At 48.4% G+C, this 18,333-nt stretch overlaps 1 long non-coding RNA gene across 1 annotated transcript in view; it reads right to left on the reverse strand.

Moving 5' to 3' along the window:
* LOC115894962 overlaps positions 1-16,521 on the reverse strand; it is a 186,971-nt gene extending 170,450 nt beyond the window's left edge. The window contains exon 1 of the long non-coding RNA XR_004055178.1: positions 15,877-16,521. This is a non-coding gene — a long non-coding RNA (uncharacterized LOC115894962). The remainder of the gene's footprint in view (positions 1-15,876) is intronic.
* Between the last annotated feature and the right edge of the window lie 1,812 nt (positions 16,522-18,333).

The following is an 18,333-nucleotide window of genomic DNA, read 5'->3' on the forward strand; positions in this document are numbered from 1 at the left end:
CTTGCGGGAGTCACTCCCCCATGCTAAGATTTCCCCTAAAAATAAAATGATAAGATAATAACTCATAATGCTCTCCCCACATCAGTACCACACAGACCCCCCTCTTCTGTTTGCTCAGACCCCCACTCTCCAGCACAAAGTCTTTATTGGTCTTCCTGCAGGGGTGAAAATAAAGGGGGTTTTGTTCTTCTCCTCCCCCCTCCCCCCCGCAGGGCTGAGTGAGTTTATCTAACGCTGCAGCAGTCTTTGTAAACTGAGTGTCCCAGGATAAACGCTCCCTTAAGAGTCGCTTGGCCTGGGACAGAGGGACCCTCTCCAGAGGAGAATGGGGAGCTTGTTCCGATGGTCTTTTAATATGGGGGGCGGGGTGTCACTGAGGACAGGCCTCCAGCACACTCTCACAGAAGTGTCTCTGTCCTGAGGCTACAGTGGAGGGAATTCTTAAAGACACAGATGCTGAAAGGGGGAAGGAATTTTTTTTCCCCCCTAAGGGGAGGGGAGGGAGGTTAGGGCGGGAAGGAGAAGGGGGAGTGGCGAGGACTCCTCATTCCCCAGAACAATTCCAGTTACAACAAGGCGTCTCTATGCCTTAACAGCAAGTGAATGACAAGCCGGTGAGCAGCCCCGCAGAGCGGAATTCTCCTCTCAGCCGGATCTCCCACCGACGTGTGCTTTGCAGCTCCCAAATCCAGGATGGGAGCCCACCAGCACGCAGAAAAGAATCTCACTTTTACCTAAGTGAGGGGCCTGTGTCACAGTGCCCTAAAAGAGCGATCCTGTGAAGGCAGTTTGAATCCAACCGTCCCCCTCTGGAAAACGGCAAGCAGAGTGCCCTAAAGCACTTAAATAAATAAAATGATCTCAAACCTCAGGGAGAAAAAGGATCATTTACTCCTCTAATTTATTTGGGTGCAAGGTCACAACAAAACAGATATTCCCAGCTATAGCTATCACAAATGATGTTCTCTAAAGATTGCTCAGCAAGACTGTTTTCTATTTTTATTTCATTTATGTTGAATAGAGTTCTTCTCCAAGAAGTCGAGTTGTATTGCAACAAGAACTGGAAGCCGTGTGTCCACTGAGAACAACCTGGCATCTCTCCTTACCTGCCTTCCTCAAGGTCACCTATGGAACACAGTGAACAAAACAAAAAGACACCCTCCCTGCTCAAAGTAATCAAGACATCACGTAGTTCTGAGATACACAGAGAGGAAACTGAGGCCCCAATATGTGGTGTAACGAGCCCAAAGCCATGAGGCAAATTAGGAGGCCAAGACTAGGAAAAAAACAGGACTCCTGGGGACAGAAAACCACCCACAGGGAATAGAAGCGTGCAATGTGCAATTCTCAGGACCACTCCAAGCAAAGACCAATACCACCTTCTGAAAGCTGCTTCTACAATGCCGTATGTTTAGGCTACTAAGCCAGAACCCATTGACCAGACACCACTGTCACCACAGCCACATCAAATGGCAGACCAGTGTGGGCCTTCAACCCACCGAGTCGCCATGTATACACAGTTGAGTCTTGAACAAGGTTTGAACTGTGTGGATCGACCGATACATGGTTTTTCTTCTACCTCTGCCACCCATGAGACAGCAAGACCAACCCCTCCTCTTCCTCCCTGCAAGCCTACTCACTGAAGACGACGAGGGGGAAGACCTTTATGATGATCCACTTCGAGTTAGTGAACAGTAAATCTATTTTCTCTTCCTTATGATTTTCTTAATATCGTTTTCTCTAGCTCACTTTATTGCAAGAGTATAGTATATAATACATATCTACTGTATCAATACATAATACATATAACATACCAAATATGTGTTAATTGACTGTTTATGTTATTGGTAAGACTACTAGTCAACAGGAGGCTAGTAGCAGTTAAATTATAGGGAAGTCGAGAGCTACGTGTGGATTTTCAGCTGCATGGAGGGCCAGCATCCCTAACCCTTGCATTGTTCAAGGGTCCACTGTCTTAAGTCTTTACTAGCATCAGCATGAGGCCAGGTGCTATGAAATCAGAGTGCACACCTATGACTAAACAGAAGAACAAAGATCCAGGTATGTGAAACCATCATGGCAGTATATGATATTATAGTTGTCAGGATTATGGAAGTTTAAGGAAGAGAAAAATTGGATGAAAAACAAAAGTTTGCAAAAACAGAGTTAGCACCCAACCCACTGATGAGTTTATTCAGGCATAACCTAGGCAAGCACTGGACACTAATACTGGATTCCATGTCACCTGCAAGTCAGGTATCCCTAACCATGTATTGGGAGAGTAAGGAAAGGAAAGGAGGAGGACACAGCCTAGGAGGAAAGGAGTGCTCAGCAGGTCACAGGGAAAAACCAGTTGAGACCAAAGCCCATTCTAGACCCCAGGGAGGAAGCGCTGAGGAGGCACCTCCTTGCTGCCACTCCTCTCCTCCACTCTGCCCCGACTCCTCTCCTGTCTGCCCACTCAAGCTAACAGAGATTCCTGGGCTGATTATTCATTAGATTTGCATTGCACAGTATATGACCGCTTTCACGTAAGTCATCTCACTTAAACCAATGGAAACCATAGCCCAAGTTCTATACTTCCGAGAAAAAAGTTAAAAGGGAATTGGACCTTCCATAATTAAATCCAGCAACATCAAAGCAGAGATGCAACCACAGCCTACACACACAGAACCAAGGAGCCAGTCCATTTCTTTAAGAGAGACACAAGATTTAAGCCAAGAAGTGGAGGGAAGTATGTGGAAGGAGGAATGAAAGATTCACTGTACCTAGTCCAGTGAATGAGACATATACCAGCTCCCATCCTCCCATCCCCCCAACCTCAAGGCCACACAGAGGCTCCATTCTCTACCCTCCCAATCATGTCAATTAAGAGGTTCTTTGTGCAAAGGACAGAGTGCATGGCAGCTGATGGGCATGCAGCTCAGATGGGGCAAGGCTTTCTCACAGGGCTCCCTACCCCACTGGAAGGTGATGTAGGTACAGCCCCGGGCAGCACTCCCGCTTTCCAAGCATAACAACCGAAGAGTGAGCCTACCAATAGGTCTGCTCTGAAAACTCAACTTTGAGCTCAAGGAATAAGGTATACACAACAATGTCCTGGTCAACTGAAAGTTAGAGCCCTCGAGCGCAACACTTCCAGTGAATGCCTTGATAATGGATCCATCTCTTGTTCCATTGTCCCACTGTGCAGCCAACCTCACATACCTTCTTCATCAAGGATGCCGGGACACCCCTTCCCCCTGCCCCCCAGAATCATCCCTCTAAACACCAACGATCACAGGTGGAAAATGTGATAGAAATTCAACTGAGCATGCCCTGGCCTCAGCATCTATCATGAGATTTCAACAATAGGGGAATCCGTGATGCTGATGCATGCTTTGGACATGCATATCTCCTAAACAAATACAGTCAGGATGGTACTGTGGGCAAATGTACTGGTTTTAAGGACGAACAGATCTGCATCTGGACCCTGGCCCTCCTGCTTGCCTGTTGGGAAATGTGCCATCATTTCTAGCTCTCCAAACCAGATTTTATGTCTGCAGAGAGAAACCTGAGGACAGCAAGAGAGAACAGGCAGAGCTGGAGGAAAAGCCTGGAACCTGGGGAGCACTGCATGAGAGTTTCTCATCAGGGAAAACTAGTCAACCAACCTCTCAGTTGGTCTTAGTATTAATAACCTTAACATTGATTTCACTGTCCCATCTGTAGGGAAGGATGGAGTCTATTTCCAGCTACACTCCTGAAAGGATGCAGGTCTCACCTCTATCAGCAGAGGGAAGGAGAAGCACTGTTTTAAAGCTGTCAGTGGGTTACTAGGAGGAAGAAGTGAAGGATGAATCATAGCGATAGAAGCATTATGAGGCCAGGCACGGTGGCTCCCGCCTATGACCCCAGCACTTTGGGAGGTGGAGGCGGGAGGATCGCTTGAGCCCAGGACTTCATGAACCAGCCGGGGTAACATAGTGAGACCTTGTCTCTACAAAAAAAATTTTAAAATTAGCCAGGTGTGGTAGTGCATGCCTATAGTCCCAGCCACTCAGGAGGCTGAGAAAGGAGGATAGCTTGAACCCCAGAGGTTGAGGCTGCAGTGAGCCACAATCAAGCCACTGCACTCCAACCTGGGTAACAGAGTAAGACTCTGTCTCAAAATAAATATGTAATGTGAAAACTATTTGATTTGTGACTTCTAGCACTTTCCAAGAGAAATGGGATCCAGCTTGCAGCTAAAGGCTGGATGGATGCAGTCACGTGCCCAGTTGGAAGCAGATCAAGTTCCAGCTCTGCCTCAGACCAGCAGGGTAACTTTGGACAACCGACATAAGCTCTGGGAGCCTCAGCATCCTTGTCTGTTAAGTGGGGGTAACAGTAACTACACTTCCACAGGACATACGGCACCTTTAATACATGATACCCACCCCCTCTCCTCTCATTTCATCACCTACCAAAAAAGGCTATTCATACTCAAGCCATAGGTAGAAAAAAAAATCTGTTGCCATGACAATAAGATTTTTTTCTGACAATGGCAAACGAGGACAGCTGGGAGCACCTGCCAGGGCCGCATGGCTTCTTTTCAAAGCTCACACAACCCATGAGTGTGAGTCACTGCTCCTCAAACAAAGCCTACCTGTGTAACGTGCGAACAAAGTAAGCAAAACAGAGTCTCCCACCTTGAGCTCAACAGCCTGGAGATCAAAGCTGTCTCTCGAACATGGAGCACCCAGAAGATCTGCTTCCAAGTTGGCACATGAATGTGTGAACACAATGGAGCCCTCTACATAAATCCACTTGTGTGGCTGCTTCTGGACAAGCTCTCTGTCTGGCCTCCCTGTATTCTCAGTCTTCCCCACTGGGCTGCCAAACACAGGAGCCTGGTGAGAAGTCTGCACAAATCCATTGCCCCTAGCTCACATCGTCAGGCTTTTCATACCAGAAGAACAGAACTTGCCTCCCAAGGTAGACTGGGAGCAACACCATTAGTCTAGAGATGCTCAGAAGTAGGGAAAGGCTTTCCCTTTCTGTGATGAAATATCAGGCAGCAGGTGCCATTCTAAGCACCCAATTTTTATTCCAGTAGCAACTCTTCGTGCAGGTCAACGAGAACCCAGTCATGGGTGATCAACTGCAAGGCTGGATTTAGCGACCCAGGAGCCAGATCCCTGTTGGAACAAGATGATGTCCCATGTAAAAATAGACTCTGGGGTTCAGAGTTTCAGAAGAGGAAAGAACTTTTGAGGTCCTTTCATTTGTCAACTTTTACTAAGTATTAATATGCCCCCAGCACCCTCCTAAGATACCAGGTATACAGAGGTAAGCAAAACTAATTCCCTGCCCCCCAAAGCATACATTCTGGTTTATTATCCCAGGAGTCCAATTCATTCATAGTGAACAGTTGGTGGTGTTGCCCTGCATATACCTGTGCTTCCCAAAGGCCATATGAAAAATAGAATTACCATATGTTCCAACAATTCTACTTCTAGGTATATCCCTAAAAGCACTGAAAGCAGAGACTTGAACAGATCATTGCACATACGTGTTCCTAGCAACATTATTCACAATAGCCAAAAGGTAGAAGCTACCCAAGTGTCCACAGACAAATGAGTGGATAAACAAAATGCAGAATCTTGGCGGCTCTGGGGAACCTCGCGACAGAGCTAGATGTGACGCACATGACCAGGGGAGAGTCAATCAATGTGTCCCCCCGACCCCAGCTCCTGGCCAGAGGTGTGGGTCTAGGGGTGAGCGTTGCTACAGGGTCAGCTCTCAGGAAGGCCACCACAATGCCATTCTCTCCCTCTGGATCTGTAGAGTCAGGAGGCCTGCCCAGATGAGAAAAGTAAACCTGAGAATGAAACTGTATACAGAGGGGGAGAGAATGAAAAGAGAGAGAGACCGAGCCTACAAATCACCCCAAAAGCACAACCCCACACTTCTCAGTTATGTGAACAACCAAAACATCCATTGTTTTAAATTGGATACAGTTGGTTTCTCTGTAACCTCCAACAAAAATGACCAACCTAAAAATACTCTTCCTTTTGTGGATGAGGAATTGGGCCCACAGACAGAGGCCCAGGGATGTGTGCAAAGTCATACAGACACTTGGCACTGGCGCAGGACAGGGGTCCAGTGATGGGCCTGGGCCAAGACCTGATTTTGAACTGTGGCTCCATCCTTCAAAGCTATGAGACCTTAAGGATATTCCTTCATGCCTCTAAGCCTCAAATGCCGGAGATCATAACATCCCAGGGCTCTGAGGATTAAGGGAAGTAAAGACTCTGGAACCACGTTCTCTGAGCCTGCTGCAAGGCTGCCTCTCTTTCTGGACATTGCCCTGCTGACAGGCAGCAGGGGCTGGTTGGAAACTGATGGGGTTTGGCTGTGTCCTCACCCAAATCTCATCTTGAATTGTAGCTCTCACAATTCCCACATGTCATGGGAGGGACCAAGTGAAAGGTAATTGAATCATGGGGGCAGGTCTTTCCCATGCTGTTCTCATGATAGTGAATACATCTCAGAAGATCTGATGATTTTATAAAGAGGAGTTCCCCTGCACAAGTTCTGTCTTTCCTGGCCGCCATGTAAGACGTGACTTGTTCCTCCTTTGCCTTCCGCCATGATTGTGAGGCCTCCCCAGCCATGTGGAACTGTGAGTCAATTAAACCTCTTTTCTTTATAAATTACTCAGTCCCAGGTATGTCTTTATTAACAGCATAAGAATGGACTAATACAGGGATCATATCTGTTGAATCCTTACACAGGGTTGGTACAAGGAATTGGGCCACTGGGCCGGGTCATTATTTGGGCGACAAGCAGCATCACCCAATGGCCAGTTTGAGCGGTGAACCTTGACTGCAGGCATATGGGCATCCTCCCCGCAAGTTGGTACCTGACAAACAGATGCCCAGGATGATAAGACCCCACAGAAAGGTTTGAGGAAACCATTCAGGTTCAATCACAACGGTGCGAGCAAGGAATGGGGGGACAGCAGAAAAAGAAGGCAGCGAAGGTGATGAGGAAAGCAGTTCCAGGAAAGCCCAAACAGCCCAGCAGTCAGGGTGGAATGAGACACCCAGACCACCTCAGCTCCTTGGTTAACCGCATTCCTGGTCTCCACTTAGAAATTTAATTAAAAACCCAAACACCTGAATTTCCCGCTGGCTTGCCAGTGGCCACAGATTCCCTGAGGTTCAGAAAAACCTCCCTCAGCTTAGTCCTGGGTCCTCTAAAGAAGTTTGGTCTGAAACCAAAGGAGGAGGGGTCACAGTCAGGAATCATAGAGAAGAGGTCATGTTCTGGGGTCATGGAGAATGGGTCCTGGGGGGACACCCCCACCCCTCCCAGAGAGAAGAAAGCCTCCAGGCAGGGGCGACGCTGCTCTGTCACCCCAACTTCAGGAACAACAGCTTTGCTTCTTGACGTTTAATTTTTTTTATTCTTTTTTTTTTTTTTTTTTTTTTTTTTAGAGACAGGGTCTTGCTCTGTCACCCAGGCTGGAGGGCAGTGGGATAATCATAGCTCACCACAGTCTAGACCTCCTAGGCTCAAGCGATCCTCCCACCTTGGCCTCCCAAAGTGCTGGGATTACAGGAGCAAACCACCACGCCCAGCCACTGCTTAATTTTTAAAAATAAAAGGAAATATCACCGTCAAAAAGTTAAAATGGAAAACAGCCACATTTTTGGTGGCTCTGGGGTGACAAGGCCACTTTCTCGTCCCATGCAGAGAAGGTGCTGAGGCTGTGAGGGGGTAGAGCCCTGCAAAGGCTGGGATCAAACATTGTCTACCATCTGTCCCCCAGGGTCAGTGAAATCACTTACTACAAACGCCTAATCCACCTGGTGGCTGGACATGCGCATGGGGCATGGAGGAGCCAATCACAAACCAGAACCCACAGGAGCCTTGGGGGCTCAGACTTAGCCTGGGGAATAAAACCACAGACATCCACCATGATGCTCAAAAGGCACTTTTTTTTTTTTTTTGAGACGGAGTCTCGCTCTGTGGCCCAGGCTGGAGTGCAGTGGTGCGATCTCTGCTCACTGCAAGCTCTGCCTCCCAGGTTCACGCCATTCTCCTGCCTCAGTTTCCTGAATAGCTGGGATTACAGGTGCCCGCCACCACGCCCGGCTAATTTTTTGTACTTTTAGTAGAGACGGGGTTTCACCATGTTAGTCAGGATGGTCTCGATCTCCTGACCTCCTGATCCGCCGGCCTCCACCTCCCAAAGTGCTGGGATTACAGGAGTGAGCCACCGCACCCAACCTCAAAAGGCACTTCTTAAGCAGCTCAAACTGTGCAGAAAAGTGTTCTCTACCTTAAAAAAAAAAAAAAAAAAGTCCACTTCCAGCAAATACATACGAAAGCGTGACTCCCCAGGGCAAGCAGCAGAGAGGATTCACTCTAGAATTCTCCTAAACAGTGAATCCAGTCTCTATCCTCCAGGCCCTTCGTCTCCACACCAACACTTCCAAAACACTCACTTTTCACCATGTGTGCCAGATCAGGAGTTAGAGTGTGAGGGCCGGTCCGCAGGGTCAGTATCTATCCACATCATTTCACTGACTGGTGCTTTAATGCCCCTCCTGTAAAACAGGATGACACCTGATCATTTCACCAGGTCGAAGGTACTATCAATGGGATATGGGCACAAAAGCAATTGGAAAACTCCAGTTCAAAGAATCAGGGCCTAAGGAACGTGCTGGGTCATCAAACCTTTTCATTTAGAAAGAATAACTGTGGCAGATCCAGAGCTGGGCGCCACCCCCACTGCTCCTCACTTTCCCGGGCACTTCAGTCTTCATGAAGATGGCTTTCTTAAAGCAAAAAGCACTTCACACACATTAGGATAGCTATTCTTAAAAATAATAATATAATATAATAATAATAGAATAAGAAAACAAGTCTTCGCAAGAAAATGGAAACTTTGTGTACCATTAGTGGGGATGTGAAATGATACAGATGTTATAGAAGAGAGTACAGCAGGCTTGGCGCAGTGGCTCACACCTGTAATCCCAGCACCTTGGGAGGCCAAGGCAGGTGGATCACCTAAGGTCAGGAGTTCAAGACCAGCCTGACCAACATGGTGAAACCCCATCTCTACTAAAATTACAAAAATTAGCCGGGTGTGATGGCAGTCACCTGTAATCCCAGCTACTCGGGAGGCTGAGGCAGGAGAATCACTTGAATCCAGGAGGCAGAGGTTGCAGTGAGCTGAGACCATGCCATTGCACTCCAGCCTGGGCAACAAGAGTGAAACTTGGTCTCAAAAAAATTTTTTAAGTTAAAATTAAAAATTAACAAAAAAGACAGTATGGTTGTTCTTTGAAATATGAAAAATAGAATTACCATATGGTCCAACAATTTCACTTCTAAGTATATCCCTAAAAGCACTGAAAACAGAGACCTGAACAGATCACTGCACACCTGTGTTCCTAGCAACATTATTCACAATGGCCAAAACGTAGAAGCTACCCAAGTGTCCACAGACACTTGTATTTTTAGTAGAGATGGGGTTAAACAAAATGCAATATAAATATACAATGCAATATTATTCAGCCTTAAAAAGAAAATCCTGACATATGCTATAACATGGATGAACCTTGAAGAAAGTAGGCTAAAGAAATGAGCCAGGCACAAAAGGACAAATACTATATGATCCACTTCTATCAGATACCCAGAGTAGCCAAATTCATAGAGACAGAAAGTAGAACAGTGGTTGACCGGGGCTGGGAGGAATCGGGGAATGGGGAGTTTGTGTTTAATGGGTACAGAGTTTTAGTTTGGGAAGAAAAACTTTCTGGAAATAGGTGGTGATGGTTGCAGAACAATGTGAATGTACCAAATACCATAGAACTGTGTATGTTAAAGTGGTTAAGATGGTAACTTTTATGTCGTGTATATTTTATCATAATAAAAATGGTGGGCCAGGTGCAGTGGCTCATGCCTATAATCCCAGTACTTTGGGAGGCTGAGGCTGGTGGATTGCTGGAGCTCAGGAGTTCAAGACCAGCCTAGGAGACATGGCAAAACCTCATATCTACAAAAAATACAAAAATTAGCTGGGCATGGTGGTGGATGCATGTAGTCCCAGCTACTCAGGAGGCTGAAGTGGGAGGATGGCTTAAACCCGGGAGATGGAGGTTGCAGTGAGCTGAGATCATACCACTGCACTCCAGTCTAGGCAACATAGCAAGACCCTATCTCAAAAAAAAAAAAAGAGAGAGAAAAGTAAAAATGGTTTAAAAGTTTTCAAGTAGTTAAGTGAAGAAGGCATAACTGCAGAAACCATCATTGTCACTTAAAGCTCAGTAAAGGTTTTTCTCACATAGTTGAAATTGTCCCCAAAGACCAGCACCTCAGACACCTTCCTTTCACTTTGTAAAGTGCAATAGAACCCCCGCTTCCACACAGGCTGCTAAATCTTCAAGTCAGCTTCCGATGGGGCCCTAAGACCACCAGAGCCCACATGCTGAAGAACCAAAGAGGTTGCACCAATGCCTAAAAAAGCATCCAGCAGGCACTCAATATTTGTAGAATTAAGGTAAGAGGAAGTCCATAGGTAAATGATTTGAAATACACCTATCATTAGAGAAGGAATACTCCATGGCTAGCTCAAAAAGCATGCCCTGAAATCCCAACTCAATCATCAGAAGGCACTGCTGGGCGGCAGGCATGGTCTTTCCTGGCCTGTCCTACTGGGACTTCCCAGTCCAGTAAACAACAACAAAAAAGTAAATTGCTAAAGTAAAATGACCACTTTTGAAGCAAACGAGGTGAGTCTGTAAATCGTTAAAACTGGACCCTAACAATCTGCATCTTCCAAACCACGGGGGAGCCTCACAGACCTGGGAGTCGGAAGGTCTGGTTGATTTCTGCAGCTCCAGAACTGCAGTCTCGATCATACCCCTAAATGAAGCCACGTCTGTTTAATCACATACAAAGGCACCTGGTTTCCAGACGTCCATGCAAAAACCTGTACCAACAAACCAAATATGGGAGGAGGTGATGATGATTCACATTACAAAAAGAATTCTTGGGCAGAAACTTGCCACTTCAGCATTCTTCTAGGTTGCACGATTCCTTCGGGCCTTTTGGATATCATGTGATCAACCAAGATTGGTTTTGTATAAATGTTTTTCCAGGCACAGACCTCGTCTGTAAAGCAGGAACACCCAGCCGACTTTGAACAGGGGGTCTTTCGCCAATGACATAGTTGAAAAGAATTCATCCAGGATCATTCCCGTCCTCTTGTGAAGCGAGCTGGGTGCATCAATCACGTGAACAGGGGATGCTAACTTGGTGTGGAGGACCCCAACCAGCTCCATGATGACAGTGACATTGTCTAGAACAATGGTGGCCACAGACAGAAGCGGCAGTGGTCTGTGTGGATACACAAACAAATGTGCCAGGATGCTGCCTGGTCAGGGGCACGCTCCAAGCTCCCAAAGACCTTGCCTACCTGACAGGAGAAAATGCCCAGAGCTGTAGTTCCTTTATCATTCACCCAAATGCAGCCACTCCTGTCTTAACCAAGTATAAAGGGCATCTGATTTCAAGGCTCCTATGTAAAAACCTGTACCAGCAAACCAAATAAGTACATGCGGGGGCCCAGACCAGTGGAGGTAAACCAGAAGGGCTTCCTGGAGGAGGAGGAGAAAGAAGAAAACACTGTAGTTGGGTAAGCTTCAGTGGGAAGAGGTTCAATTAAGGCTTTATCTGGCCAAGAAGTCAGTCAACTTCCTGTTTCTTAAAGTGTTCGTGTCAGAATGGCCGGGGTGGCTTGTTGAAAATGCAGACCCCTAAGCACTAAAGGTGAGGGGCCGGACAGGGGTGGGTGCTAAGAATATTCATTTTTAACACGTTCCGCAAACAATTCATTCTTTTTTTTTTTTTTTTTTTTTTTTTTGAGACGGAGTCTGGCCCAGGCTGGAGTGCAGTGGCCGGATCTCAGCTCACTGCAAGCTCCGCCTCCCGGGTTTACGCCATTCTCCCGCCTCAGCCTCCGGAGTAGCTGGGACTACATGTGCCCGCCACCTCGCCCAGCTAGTTTTTTTTTTTTTTTTTTTTTTTTGTATTTTTTAGTAGAGACGGGGTTTCACCGTGTTAGCCAGGATGGTCTTGATCTCCTGACCTCGTGATCCACCCATCTCGGCCTCCCAAAGTGCTGGGATTACAGGCTTGAGCCACCGTGCCCGGCCTCAATTCATTCTTATTCAAACCACAATTTGAACACCAGGGGACAGGTGGGGCAATCTCAACATGAACAGTCTGTACTGCACTGGAGTAGATTCTAGAAAAGCTGCAGCGTCTGAATAGGGAGGACCTACCAGGAGACGCTGAGGACAGGGACAGGCAGGTGTAGACAGAGGTGCCTTCCAGAACTGTTTAGTCACAACACCCGCAACCCCTCTCCCCGCAAGCCTTCTTGTTATGATCCTCATTGGAGCTGGCTAGTTACAGAAAACGTCTGTACCAGTTCACAAGGAGAGAGAAAGACATGGATATCCTTCAGTTTACAAGCTACGGTAGGAAGGCTGGGAGTATTTCAAAAAGGAAAAGAAAAATCAAGTCTCGGCAACCAGACCCTAACATCAACACAGAAACTCTGTCTAGAAAACAGAAATGTTTTGTTGAGATTTAAGTAACAGCAAAACTTCCTTATCCCAAACAAACATCGCCTTCGCTCAACTGCAGGCAACCATTCCAAGTCAGAAAACAGACAGTGATACTCAAAGCAGACAGCCTCAATTCACGCATGCGTTCCTGGCTGACCATGCGGTGGCTTTATTGTAAGGACAGGAGAAGAGACCCTTTCCTGGGTTTCTTCAAATTCACACAAGTGGACTCTTACGCAAAGAACCTGGGCTAGCCTCCATCCATATCAGCCACCTCCAAAAATCCCTTTGGGCTAGCTCTCCTCACCCCAAATCTTCTCCTGGAAGAAAGTCCCTTAAAGAAAAGGAGAATCACTTCCTAGCCCAAAATTGCCTAACAATACCCTAAATCTGTTCTGAGTTCAGAGCAGAAATACGTGTTCCTTCCAATGTGTTCAGATAATCAGGAAATGCTGTACCTGCTGGGTCTGCACGTTTAGCTCCCGACACACCTGCTACTGCAGCCGGCATGAGTCACCCACACAGGCATTGCACGGTGTACTTGTCAACTACGGATTCAGCGGCTCAGCAGCTTGCTCTCACGCACACCGGATGGCAACTGTCTACCCCCCAGAAGACGTGTCAGGGCAGACTGGGTAATAACCCAATTTCACTCAATGACACACACATTCCCGCTGTAGGTTTGGGGAGAGGAAAGGAGGGAGGGGGTACACAGAGATGCTTTCCCCACTTATGGGCAGGCTCCCATAGGCCCTGGAAGCCTGATACAGCTCTGCTACCGTCAGTAGAGGAAGGGCAAATTCACTTGGGGAGGAAAATGGAAATGACGCCCCAATTTCAAACCTCCTCCTGAACAAAGCCTGTCTTCTGTCCCACTCTAGGTTCCCGCTTTTTACAAGGTCCCATTATAGGATCCCAAATTGGATCCTGGACCAGAAAAAAGACATGAGTGGGACAAATGGAGAAATCTGAATAAGGCCTGTAGATTAGTTAAAAGTGTGTGTCAATGTCAGTGTCCCAGGTCTGATCATTGCACCATGGATATATCAGACGTTAGCATTTGGGGAAGCGGGGTAAAGGATATAGTGGAGCCTTTGGCATTATTTTTGTAACTCCTGCAAATCTAGATTTATGTCAGAATCAAAAGTTAATTTTTTAAAAAAGACAGCATGTTAAATCTAGCTGCCTGATATATCTTACTTTATGGTATTGCTTAAAAAAATGTACATCATAATCCCGATGGCAAATTTTAAGTTATTCTCATACCAATGCTGATCAATTCTTTGATACAAAAAGAAACAAAACAAAACATTTGCTCAGCAGCCAGTCACTCTGTGCCGCTTCTGCGTCCCTGCTCCAAGATGCCGTATTATCTGATGGGTAAGTGGCATCTTTTCATCCAAGCCCATCTCAACAATGTCCAGAAACAGAGTTATTCCTTTGCTTTAGACATAACTCTAGCTTAAAGCAAATATAGCAATTTCTGGGAATTTTCCAAAGAAAATAATACGAAATGTGGACAAATCTTTATGTACAAAAAATGCTCACTGTATTACTTTTAAGGGTAAAAATTTGGAAACAACTTAGTGTCCAACAATAGGGAATTTGTCAAGCAAAGTATGAGTCAATGCCTGCAGCAGAATACAGTTACCATGCCGTCGTGACATGGGGGAAATGTTCAAATAAAATTACACAAAAAAAGAGGAGGAGAAAAGGTTGTATATTTTGCAGGATTTCACCAGTGAGGAAACAGATCAAATTGCCAGCATTACAGTGTGAATTAGATGTTTTTCCTGCTTTGGGCACTTTTGTGTAGTTTTCTATAAAAGAAAGAGAAAGAGCATAGATTACTTTTTAAAATCAGACAGGGAGGAGGGGTGGTGGGGTTGATTATCAGTTTGCCTGAAGGTTTCAACTTTTCCTCTCCCTGGTCAGTCTGAGCACAGAACTGGGGTGGGAGCAGAGGGTGGGGAAGGGCCGCAGGGAAGGTGCTGCGTCAACCTGGGCAGTTCCAGGACCTGCATGGGGCCAGGGGCACTGAGGGCCCCAGCTCCCCGGGTAGGAGGTCGTGCCATTATGCACTGCCTTTTCTTCTTCCAGTGCTGCTTTACCTTCTCTTGCTCCTGGAGCAGTGCTCACTGGAGACACTGGGACCCTGAGCGCTGACCAAGAGTGATCCCTGACAGCGTCTAGATTTCTATGCAGAAGGGACTGGCTGGGAAATGGATCACCCACAGGTTCTAAATGAGAACCTACAGGCTACAGGAGAGGGTTGAGGGGCGGAGGAGGGAATCCCACCTCTGGGAAAGCATCCTCAGGAACCCTGGATAGGTCCTGGAGGTGAGGACAAGTACCAAGGAGGGAGAAGGAAAAGGAGGACCCTGGTTAATCTGCACGCCAAGGGCGGAGTCGCTCATTCATTCATTCAACAAACATCTATTCAGTGCCCACTCAGTGACAGGCACCGCACTGCCCCCAAACAGGGCAGACACAAAAGAATAAGGGCAGGAGGAAGCTATGGATACAGAAGCGGTGTGCTTTCCGTTCCGGACTCAAGACGTAAGCCCTCTCCCCACACTGGCCAAGAAACCACTTCCACTAGCAAGTTGCGCCAGAAAGGGGAGGTGGCGAGTGGGCTCACTGGACTGAATTCCTGCCACCTCCCACTTATTCAGAAAGCCCGTTCACACCCTGGCCAAATGCATCCCCGCGTCCGCCTGACGGGTGGCCCAGTCCTCGCCCGAAAGCTGCTCGCCAAATGCCCCGCTCACCCCCCAACCCCAACGGTGAGAGGGGCTTGGCCGCGTCGCGTTCTCCAAGCGCTGCGCCCCAGCAGCGTCCCAGGTCGCCAGTGGGCGGACGCCAGGAGCTCACGGAGGCGGCACCGCTCCCGAAGTAACGGAGCCCGGAGGGTGCCCAGGCTTTAAGGCAAGTACAAGGGGCCGAGCGGGTTCGCCGAGGACGCGCGGGCGTCTACCCCAGCTGAGGTTCGGTCCCTCCAGGCAGCCAAGGCTCGGCAGCGCTAGAGGCAGAAGGACGACGGCCGAGAACGCCCAGGATGGGGTGGTCGCTGACCACCGTGTCCCAGGCAAATCAGCTCCGCTTGGAGGCAGGGGGATGACTAAAATGACCTCCAAGAAGATGTCAATTGCAAGAACAAAAATTTCAACCCAGAATCTCGGGACCTTCGGAAAACGACGCGGAGGAAAAAAAGAAAGAAAAGAAAGTAAATCAGATCCCTTCCCCGAACCGCAGGGAAACTTACCTCCAACTTGGCGACCCAGCTGTTAAGTAGAACCAATCAATCCACGGACGGAGAGGAGGTCCTGGGTCTTCTGAGCCCAGCTGATACACACCAAGTAATCCACGTTAAGGGATCCGCAGCCCCCCACCCAATTCCCCACTTTCCATCCAAGGCCAAAGCGCCTGGTCCTGACCCTGTCCTCTGCGCTCCAGACTGGAGGAGGTCGGGGGCGGGGGTCCCCAAGCGGCCGCATTCTCTTCCCCAAGGGTGGGCGCGCGACGCCGGCGGGGACCAGATGCCCCGCGGACCCCGCGAGCGCATCCCGCCTCCTCGCGCTGGGACAGCACCCAGCCTGGACGCCGCTCCTCGCCTTTCTTCCCCACGCATCGCCAGCGCAAACCAAAGATCCCCGCCAGGAAAACCCCTCTGCCAAGCCGGAAAGCGCCGAAGGCGGATCGTCTCTCCGACTTGGGTTTGTAGGTTCACAAGGCCTGGGAGGCTTACGGTGGGCGCCTGCCTAGCATAGGGTCCTTGGGCAGAAGCGCAGAACAAGAAATGCCAGCCTCGGTGGCCCGGTCCTCAGGCTACCCGCTCCGTACCGCGCACCCGCGCCGGCTGCGCGCTCTGTAGCCGGCCGGGCCATTCGGCCCTTATATACCAGGCGGACCCGCGACGGGGCGGGGCGGAGCGGGGTGCGTAGGGAGGGGGCGGGGGAGGCCGAACGGCTTCCTGGGAGTCGTAGTTCCGCTACGTAGTCCTGTCGTAGTCAGGACAAAAGTTAAACAAGAATGGAAACGGTTGGGGTTTGCCCACCACAGCTGTCCTCCCTTGCACCCTTCCTTCACAGACAAAGCTGACATTCCGGTCCTATTGTCAATGCCGCTAGGTCTATTCTGGCCTTTGTGCATAAGGTGGGTCACACCAGCCCTGCATGCCGCCCAGGATGGCAAACCTTGGTAGCCCTAGAGTCAGGCTATCCCAGCTGGGCCCCAGTTCTGGAGACGAGAGGTCCGAAATCAAGGGGTCAGCAGGGTTGCTTGCTTCTAGGGGCCGTGAGGGAGAATCTGCCCCGTGCCTCTCTGAGACCTGGTTGTCACTGGCTGTCTTAGGTGTTCCTTGGCTTGCAGCTGCCTTACCTTCATCCTCCACCTTTTACACGGTCTTCTCCGTGTATCTTTTCACATAGTTTTCCCTCTGCGTGAATCTCTGTCTCTTCACACTGTGGTGTTTCCACAAGGATGCCAGTCATACTGGATAAGGGGCCCACCCTGATCCAGTATGACCTCATCTTAACCAATGACATCTTCAACAACCCTATTTCCAAATAAGGTTATGTTCTTGGAAGTCCTGAAGATTAGGACTGCAATATATTAATATTCTGGAGTTGGGGGGGTGGAACAATTCAACCCCTAACAGGTCTTCTATGCCTTGTTGCACCTGTTAACAGCTATTGTGACTAACCAACCCTTTTGATAAAAACAAGCGCTGAGAAGCAAGGTGAAATCACAAAATCACTGAGGCTGTGACAGGAGAGGAAGCCAAGAACATTGGAATCTCCTGGGCCAGGTTTCCCTGTGGCCACCGTGGGATTGTTGGAGAGGAAATTGTCAAAAAAAGAAGGCATCAGGTTGGGCATGGTGGCTCATGCCTGTAATCCCACCGCTGAGGTCAGGAGTTCGAGACCAGACTGGCCAACATGGCAAAACCCCATCTCTACTGAAAATACAAAAAAAATAGGTGGGTGTGGTGGTGCACACCTGTAGTCCCAGCTACTAGGGAGGGGAGGTATGAGAATTGCTTGGACTTGGGAGGCAGAGGTTGCAGTGAGCTGAGATTGTGTCACTGCACTCCAGCCTGGGCAACAGAGTGAGACTCTGTCTCAGAAAAAATAAAAGAAGTCATTAGTATTGGAAGTAACAGGAGGCACCTGGGTAAATGGGATTGGGGAGGGTAGAAGGTAGACAGGGCGTTTCTAGATGCTCCTGAAGCACAGACTTGATTTTTCACTTGCCACTGTGCCCAAGTTTTCCCCCATTCAAGTCCCAGGCTACAGGCAAGCTCAGGTCTGGCCCTAGAATCCTGGCTTTCACTGGTGCTGACATTCCCGGAGAGTCAGTGGCAGTGCAGGGTCTGGATTGGCCACCATTTCCACTCTGAACTCACAATCAACTCCTCTCCCGCTTCCAGGTAAGAGAAAAACTGAGGCCAAGGTGAACGTCAAAGGCAGGGATATCCGACCTCCCTAAACCCTCCCCTACAGGATGTTGAGGATAAAGCAGCTTTGCTGCTAGGAGTTGCCTGACCTTCTCCCCACTTCCCAGAACATGGGCTGCATGTTCCTAGCATGCGAAAGGGTATCCAGCTGTCTCAAAATGGTCTGGTTGCCTATCGCTGACTCTGCATGGTTATTGTTTTCTCCTGCATTGTACTTCATTCTAGTCTTCAATCTTCTTAAATTTCTGCACAGCAAACATTAGC

Source organism: Rhinopithecus roxellana, chromosome 19 (assembly GCF_007565055.1).
Source record: "Rhinopithecus roxellana isolate Shanxi Qingling chromosome 19, ASM756505v1, whole genome shotgun sequence".
NCBI lineage: Eukaryota > Metazoa > Chordata > Mammalia > Primates > Cercopithecidae > Rhinopithecus > Rhinopithecus roxellana.